Source organism: Pollicipes pollicipes, unplaced genomic scaffold (genome assembly GCF_011947565.3).
Source record: "Pollicipes pollicipes isolate AB1234 unplaced genomic scaffold, Ppol_2.1 Scaffold_2555;HRSCAF=2994_pilon_pilon_pilon, whole genome shotgun sequence".
Lineage (NCBI taxonomy): Eukaryota > Metazoa > Arthropoda > Thecostraca > Pollicipedomorpha > Pollicipedidae > Pollicipes > Pollicipes pollicipes.
Window position 1 is genome coordinate 8,134,707 of NW_023596136.1, and position 9,873 is coordinate 8,144,579.

The window sequence follows — 9,873 nt, forward strand, 5'->3', positions numbered from 1 at the left end:
CGCAAGTCATAGCAACAACAGCCGCGACGCCCGGCGTTGCAGCCTCTATGTATGATTAACGCGTGTTCGGATGGAGGGTTGAATTGAGCTCCCCGAAGGTTTTTCCAGAAGGGTTTCCGAGCAGAGCGGGGAAGCCACGCCACATTCTACGTAGCTGTCAAAAATTGAATAGCAAACCGTTTGATGCTAGAAGTTTATATGTACCTTGTAAGGTCGCTGACCTATGGCAGGTCAAAGTCAGACCATGGTTTCAGCGAAGTCAAGTTCTAGGGAATCGCTCAATCTGATGCAACAACGGAGAGTCACACGAAACCATACATTTCTGAGATACTTTCTTAGGCAACACAACAATTGAATGAACAAATTACATTGACCTAAAGTCAGGTATGAAGGTCAGACTAAGGTCAAAACCAACCTGTTTCTTACTCTATGGCTTGCTGTATGGGACAGTTTCTGGTCATTATTTCGAATTTATTGACTGCAGGGACCGCATCTTTATCTCCCACGGACTTCTTAGAGGTCAAAATAGGTTATTGACCTAAAATAACCCATGTCAACATCTTGGTTTTAGGAATGTATTCCACTGCGTAATCGTTACAGACAAGACCATATTACCATAGATTATCTCAACTTGACGAAACTCAAAGCTTAGTATTGGTCTGTACTCGCTAACGCTTACAGCGTAGCGAAGGGTTACTGTAAGCGTAACACTTACACGTAGAAATGTTGACGTTTCACTGTATGGGCAGGTTGAGCCATAACATGCTTCCAAACGTTGTAGCTGTAACCAGGATAGTTTTAGCAGGTGACAGAAACATGCCACAAACTATACTATATCAGTGTTGACGTCATAGACCAGTGGCGGCACAGTGTCTTTCCACCGCCGCTCAGATCAGTGCTTTTGACAGATTTTAAGCCAAGATTCGCTTACAATACTAAACAGTAGAAAATACCACACAGCGAGGCTTGTCACTAGTAAGAATCGTGGCTGGCCACAGCATCCTGCGAGGAAACATGATCAGTTTGCTACGCAGCGTTTTGCCGCGTTGTGCCATTTGAGACAGGACTTAATTGCCCGCCACGCGGTAGTGCGTCGGGTTCAGCGCAAGGATATGGGCTGCCGTGGGTTGTGTTCATGTCGTGAGAAGCTGACTGGTCAAAAGGGCGTAGCTAATCGTCAAAATTTAAGGTAATAGCATTAAAAATCCTGCCGATCTAGGATGACTATTTGCGGATGCCTGAGCTTTAGCTTCAGAGGTAAACGTCGGTCGTTGCAGCGACACGTGTCAAAGATTCATCCGGGCTTCCTGCTACCGCGAGGAACAGCGGCTTTGAGGTAAGAGGCTGAGGATTGCTGGTGCGCGCCTCTTATCTTTTCCGTTGCACTTCAGACTTAGCGCAATGATCGGTGGGCAGGCATGAAATAAAGGTTTTGAGTTCTGATCATATTGCATATGAAGCTAAAGAAAGGTGCTGCGGGCATTCGAAAATGTCGTTTGCATCTGTTGATGTCAGTAGTGTATGGGTTTTGCTCTAAATAATTGGGACCATGTTCGGAAGTGCGAGTTCTGCGACGACAATAATTATGCCAAGATAAGGAAGGTCGCCAACGCTTTCAACCGATTCAAGATGACGTCATGACAACAAAAGCGATATTGTTTCATGTGTTTGCAGAACCATGTTATCGGTAAATGTGGGGCCACAGGGATGCAGTTTTACAAAATGTGTAGGGCTGAGGGATGGAAGGGGGAGGGGGAGGGGGTTCCGGATGAATTTGACTTGCAGGAAAAATGGCTGAACCTGCCTCCAAAATGTACTTTAAACAGTTCCGTCCCCAAATTTGACCCATTTTTTACGGCTGGCAGCAGAGGTGCGGTTCCTCAAAATTAGTTGCTTGGGGCTGAGCCCCCAGCTTATGATACATGAAAAATGTTGGAGAACATTATAACTAAAATAGGAAACTCCTCGCACGTTAGGAGGCAAGATTCCGCCTTCCCCCTAACTGAATAGGAAACTACGCGCCCTTACTACACGCATGTATATATATATATATATATATATATATATATATATATATATATATATATATATATCTATCTATTATATCTATATATCTATATATCTATATATCTATATATCTATATCTATATCTATATCTATATCTATATCTATATCTATATCTATATATATATATATATCTATATATCTATATATATATATATATCTATATATATATATATATATCACGCTCAGGCTGGTTATGTTAAGTGTGCCTTTATCCGATAATCCCATCAGGCTAGTCTCAGCCTTCATTCAGTGTTTAATAGCCAGTAAGTGAAATTTTAGCGAAAATGAACTCCCGAAGCGAAAATGTTTGATGGCTTTGTCCCATTGCGTTTAATTTGTCCTTGATTTTTGTGTTGTATTGCATTTAGAGAGATATTGCAACGCTTTCTAACGTATTTCACTGCAGATAACGATTCAGACGGTTCCAACTTTCGTCAGTGACAGAAAAGGCACCTCTTCACCCCTGTATCAACGCTGGAAGACGATGTGGTAATCTGCTCATAAAGGGGACAAAAGTGATTGCACAACCAGAACGACCACCTCCATCATGAGTATCAACTTCTGAAAATAATTGGGGAGGGGGGGCAGATTTGCGAAAGTTGCCATGAGAGACAAGGCCAAGAGCTGCTCGGATTCCGTGCCTAAAGTTATGGTTATTGGATCGGTTATACAACACAACACACCCCCCCCCCACACACACACGCACACGCACACGCACGTGCACACCCACACGCGCACACGCACGCACGCACGCACACATCCACACGGCACGCACCCACTGACGCACGCACGCACGCACGCACGCACGCACGCACGCACGCACACACGCACGCACACACACACACACGCACGCACCCACGCACGCACGCACGCACGCACCCAAGCACAGATTAAATATATATGTATATATATATATATACATATATATGCACATATGTATACATCTTCTACGTGTGAAATACCTTTAACGTTCATTCGATGCATACTTTAAGAACATGGGTGTCAGCCTATGTGCAAATACGCTTAGGCACATGTTTAAGCATACACTCTCTTACTTTCCGCTTTGCCCGCCACCCGTTCGGAATCGATCAAGCCTCCACAGCGTTCCCCCACCCCTCCCCGCCAAACCAAACACAACCATTAGTTCGAGGGGGGCCTGAGAGCGCCAAATGCGGACCCGTCCGAACATGGCCATAGGAACAGGAAGGACCAGGGGGCCATGCCCCCCCCCCTTTTTGCGGTGGGGGGAGGGGGCAGCAGTGTTAACACGCACCCGGGTGGCCGACTAAATACCCAGGTGCGGGGGGATCAATTCGCCCCCCCCCCCTGCCACCCGAGCGCGTGTTAACTGCCCTCCCCCACTTTTCAAATTGCGGTAATGTTAAGCTTCATTTTGCACCACATTTAAATAGACATGCCGACTTACCTAGTTCACCAGCCATGTTCTTCACGATGTGTCGTCTTTTTCGCTTGCCTATTGACCATCACTTAACGTCACAGTAACAGGCCAACGCCGCGCGGTCTGTGGAGACTGCAACGCCGGGCGATCAGGCTGTTGTTGCTATGACTTGCGAGCGCGTCTGTTCAAAACCATAACACATAGTTTTTTATCAGTAATCAATTCTGACTGAATTTTGAACATTTTAAGACGAACATGGATTAGCCATGTTAATACGAGTTCGAACAGGTTCAAGTTCGAACAGGCCCTATCCAAGTTCGGCAAACTGGTAAGCGTGCCCCGATGTGTAGATAGCGGAATCAAAGCTCGGTATACCAAACACGACATGAACGCTAGCGCGTCCCGACGTGTAGATAGCGGAATCAAAGTTAGGTATACCAAAGACGACCTGAACGTTAGCGCGTCCCGACGTGTAGATGGGAGAATGAAAGTTGGGTATACCAAAGACGACCTGAACGCCACTGAGCTGCGAGCTACTGAGCTGTACAAAGCTCGTGGTCGGGGGATGACCAGCGCACCAATCGTCGCCGCACCTCACCCAGACTCTGACCCCGACGCTCCGGTGGCCGCACCGACTTTGTCTAGGGTATGATCACTTTCTGGTATGTGTGTGATGTGAGTAAGGGCGAGATTACTAAGGGCATGGCGAGGGAAGGAGCAGAGTAAACGCAGTAAGTAAAGTAACGCAGAGCGAACACTGGAGAGAGTGAGGGAAGAGTTAGCTCTACCCAACGTCATCATCTTGGTATTTAATGCAACTGTGCTGCCTGAGGAAGTGTGCGGAGCTCCATCCCGATCCGCTGCTACGTCCCAGACCCGATGTGCTGCTTCAGATGTCAGTCACTGGGGGCGTTTCAACAGCCGTTGTCGGAACGATCAGAGATGTGGAACGTGTGTCAGCACGGGACACGGGCCGACAGACCGCTTCAGACATTACCCGATACGCGAACTGTGGAGAGCGTCACCCGGCATGGATACGCACCTGCCGTGCATTTTGAGAGGAGACTTCTCTCACCATCAAAATTAAGACAGGCGCTATTTAGCGAGAGGTCGAGACAGGGTGCCGTGACTCACGCCCTGCCCGCAGCTACTGCGGTATTGCGGCCCAGTCCAGCAGGCCACTTCAGTCGAAAGTGCCGGCAGCAAGCAGTCCCACGATGGCTATTAGATTGGGCACATTGTACGATGTGCATGTTGTGACTTGGTGTTATTGCTGTCATGCCAGCTCAAAGCACGGGGAATCCTTAGACCTCATCAGTAAGGCCGATAAGAGTGCAGTCGTTGCCAGGACGGGGTCGGTTGCCTAGGACCGAAATCAGGCGACAGCCAATGAGCTACTTAGCACTCCGCCTCGGGCTCCCTCTGTCCTAACCCTCCGCCTCGAGCTTCTCTCACCTTAGACCTCTGCCTCGAGCTCCCTCCAACTTAATCCTCTGCTTCGAGCTCCCTCCACCTTAGTCCTCCGCCTCGAGCTCCCTCCACCTTAATCCTCCGCCTCGAGCTCGCTCCACCTAAGCCCTCCGCCTCGAGCTCCTTTCACCTTAGCCCTCCGCCTCAAGCTCCCTCCACCTTAATCCTCCGCCTTGGGCTCCCTCCACCTTAATCCTCCGCCTCGAGCTCCCTCCACCCAAGCCCTCCGCCTCGAGCTCCCTCCACCTTAGTCCTCCGCCTCGAGCTCCCTCGCGGCAGGCTGCGCCAACGGACATTGGTTCTGCAAGAAGCACCGAGTGCGCGGACAGGGCCAGCTGTGCAGCCGACGGAGCAGGGCTGGACTCGTGTCCAGCACGGCCGGGGGCCGCGTCGGGACGCTGCTGCTCCTTGATCCCACCGGCCGGCCCCCGGGAACAACGGCGACAGCTGTTGCGTCTATAGATATAGCATCATACTGGTTAAGGATGCATTCAGATTGCTTTCGTTTACCAGCCCGGTTATAAGCATAAATTATACCTGGGCGAAGTTGACATGTTGATCAAAAAAATGAGCGAACGAATGAAGCCTGCGTTGGCTCATGGCGACATACTTTATCAAAACTGCTGCTCGTATCCGTGAACGCGAGTAGCCATCAAGCTGTAACTTACTTTATGTTGTGCCGTAGCCAAGTATTTTCAATTGAACGACAAAATGCAGCAATGTGTTTTATGTTATGCACCTCCGAACTCTGAGCGTCCCTGGGGCGCCGTTACAGTGCGTTCGGCATTCACTTGATTGACCGTACACGCCCGCGCACGATCAAGTAATGACGAGTGCACGAACATGAAGGCCAGAAAGATCGCTGATGGAGAGGGATATTCTGGTTTAAGAGCCGCCATAACGCTCACGCTAATCAAAAGCATCAGCGATGGTTCCAGAATAAAACTGGTCTGAAGGACGTGCCGATAGAGCCTATAGCGCAGGGCTGACTGCTTCCGCCGCGTGTTCGTTCAAAACCGTCACCACGACATCGTGCGTAAATGCAGTGCTAGCTTCTGCCATTTTAGCTCGCGTACATTCATAAGTGTTCTATCGAATGCCTCGAGAACTCTAGTTAAGCGAGCTGTTATTTCATCTACCTGCCTGAAACGAAAATGGCATCGCTTCTTCTAATTCTAATCTTCGTTGTGTTGATTGGGGTAAGTTTTCTCTGCCCCGACCGTCAATGATCAGCGGACCGCATTTTCAACACATTCTTACCTCTTGTTGACGCACATGCCATTAACTCCACTGTCCCTCCCATCTCCGCCGCCACCCGTGGCCTCATGGCCTGTCGCCGGGCCGCTTTGGCGCGGTCAGGAAGAGACTCTTGCGTGTACCGTGAACTGAACCGCGCCGTTCGAGCCGCCGTCCACAGCGATTGGAGTAGTGAGATCCAGAGGGAGATTAACGAGCAGGGTCCAGGTAAAGTGTGGTGGTGCATGAAGACGGTGTTAGCTTGGAAGAGAGACGGACAGTTGATCCAACCAGCTGTGACAGCTGATTAACTGCACGAGGTTTTTGTTTTAGTCGATCCTCGTGTTGCCACCGAAATTAAGGCATAAAGGCCAGTCCCTGATTTAGCGACACGTTTCTCTTGAGTCAAGGATTACTCGTTTGTGGTATCGCCTGTTATTCGGGAGACGTTTGGGCGCACGGTCTTCGGTATGCGGTGCTCAGCGGCCCGTGGTTCAAATGGCCTGTGTGTCCGCATGCTGAAGGCCGCTTTCCCAGCTATTGGTGACGTCATCCCTCACATTGTTAACTTCTGCATTGCCCATTCCGATATCATCGGCGCTTGCAAACATTCCCTTGCCCATCTCATTTTCAAGGCTGCTAAGCCGTTTGACCCATTCAGTGTCCGTCCGATACCCCTCATTCCTGTCACCGCCAAAGTGGTCGAGCGTGTCGTTCGACGTCTGTTTTACCAATGCCTATCCTACAAGCATCTCTTGCATCCTCCCACCACGCTCTCCGTTCTCGTCACTCGATGGAAAACGCGCTAGTGTCTGTCTCCGACCACATCCTCGGCGCCGCCGATAGGGATGAGGTCTCACTGCTGTGCCTGATTGATTTACACAAATGTTTGACGTCACTGATCATCAAATTTTGCACCGGGTTTTGCGAATGCACCGTGCTGAGATTTCCTGGCTCGTCATTTATCTTCAGGGACGCACCCAGAGTGTGTGCCTGAGTGATGGGCCCGGACGCAGGGTGATGTCACGGCCGCTTGACAACAACATGGGTAAATGCACGTCTGCATAAATAATTACCTTATGGCGCCAATTTGTAGTGCTGAGAACATTCACTGTCAACATTTAAGCACCATCGGTTGCTAATCCACTTCCAACATACAGTCGTTCTAAATCGCTGTCCTTGTTCATTAACGGTCACATCGAGAAAGGTATTTTGGAAACTTACTTCTCTCGTGAACTTTAAGCTAGGCTGCTCTTCAAATGCATTTTTTAGACTTTCTAGTTGGCCAGTGTCTATAACCTCCACAAACATATCGCTTACATAACGACAGTAAGTGTCCGGTCTTATGTCGTCACCTTCTAGTGAGTCAGCTTCTACATGTCCCATAAACCAACTAGTAAATATGAGTCCAAGAGGAGGACCCATCGGCACAACCTTAATTGGGCAGTACATTCGTCCATCAGGCCCGCGTAAGGGAAAAATTGATCACGTGTACGATCGTCCCAAAATAACCGCTGTCGATATTCCAGCCATATCCAACATATCGATATTCCATATTCTTGAACGATTGCTAAAAGCCCCTACGCTGGATAGTGTTGCGCTAGGCTCTTCTCTTGGACCTTTATCTGTTAACTTCTTCTTGCAACATGTGGAAGCTGATACGCTATAAAATAACGATATAAGGCCGGACATTTACTGCCGTTATGTAAATGTCACTGTCGTGTACTACACGCTACTGTCGTTTACGCTAACATTATTCACTGACTGTCTTTACTGTCGTTTACTGTCGTTATGCACCTTGCACAGCATTGATTGACAGCCAGTTGACAGCTGCTAGATCTTGAATTGTGCTCAAGAATGCCAGATATGAACGACTGGACAATCATGTTTTTATTGGCCTTGATCGCCGCATGGGTAATGGTATGGTAGAATTTGAATGACATCATGACGGCATATATGCCTAGGTGACTTTGGAATAGTCCCCCGAAATAGTCTGCACATATTTGCGGACGTGTGACTAAAAAACTAGAGAGTTCTAGACCTTTAGAACAGCAGGTCTGGCACCTTCACCGAATGATGCTCAAGACGGCTATTTCAGTTCAAAGCTCCATACGAAGGTGGAACACTCCCTTTAAGACCTAAACCCGTGTAGTTTCCGATCTACACGCTGGCGAAGATGTGTAGATTGTTTCGGGGAGAGTGTTTCGAGGTCACTCAGGCATTCATAGCGCCGTGACCACGTCATTTAAATCCTGCCCTAACATTGACCAGGCGGCGATTCAAGCCTACAAATATAGTTGCCGAGTCGTTCATATCTGGCACTTGCGCGTACCATCTTCAGATGCAATGGCCGTCAATTGGCTCTTAAACATTGTTATGCATTATGCGATGAGGTTATCAAACAAACAATGACGTACTTAGGAGAGTATTTACCAAATAGAGAAACTGATCGTCCTGATCAGCCTTTTCCACTTAAAAACACGCCGATAGCTATAAGTGAGCTAATGTCATCATATCTGATGCTTGGTTCAATATTTTCAAATGTGCAACATTTTCTGTAAAGACCAAGGAGCGCTGGGCTTTAACAAGCTTGCTGTTAATTCATTCAAAGGGTATTGGTGAAATCAGCAATATTTCTCATCTAAAAGGCCGTACGTTTGTCGTATATTCATCACAACGTTATAGTTCACTTTGAATATTAGCCTTTATCAAACAATTATGCTATGCCATAGGCACCATCAAAATGACACTTCATGCATATTTGATTATTTGAGTAAAAAAGGCAATGTTTCGTGAAAAAGTCTGGCACGCCTCAGCAAGGTAGCTCAATTAAGCAGTTTCAAAACAACCGTTGACTACCTTAATGCATTTCCACACACTTCACATGCATTTAACGTGCCCCAGAAATTGGAGACGTCCGCTTCTCGGTACCCTCCAGAGTCCCAGTGTAACACAATTATTAAGCTGTTTTTAGTGCTCGAGCATGTTTGCGAATGGTAAAGGCTCAATGTCATCAGTTCGTGCCATGCGTCACGTTTTGATAATTGTGTTTTGAGTGGGTTTCTCGCGCGTCAAAGCTATTTTGTGGAACTGGGTCACGTGTTGTTTTACGCCTGGAAAGAGAAGCAGTTGAAACGCCATCGTAGTCTATCCCACGAAGCCTACATGCTTCGTACGGACAAGAATATTGATAAACTACATTAGTGCTCTCCAAAATAACATGTTTTGCCGTCATATTGCCTTGTTCAATAGGCTGCTTGCTTTCCTGTTCTCAAAGTAAATGCTGAGTTGAAGGCGATCTGTCATGCTGGTGTATACTATGTCGGATGATTTCGTGAGTGATGCATTCGTCCACTTTGTTACATGATGACATGTGATTCCAATAGAAGGGTTTAATCATGTTTTTGCCGTTTTGTTGAGCTCCAGTATTTGGGTTTTCGCTTTACATGCTCTTTTACTTCATGGTCAAATTCCTCATGGAAAAGCCATTGTTGACCAAGATGTGCTCACGCCTAACAAATTTTGCTTTGGCAATTTCCAAGTGGAGCAGTTTTTAATAGGTCCCATATGACGGCCCTAGCCTCGACCGTTTTGTACCGAGAAAGACACTCGCTGTTACCGTTTAAACATCTTCCCTCATATGTAGGCCTCCGATAAACTGATGTAATTTTCATGGTGGCTGTTGGCCAGGACGTCAAGAA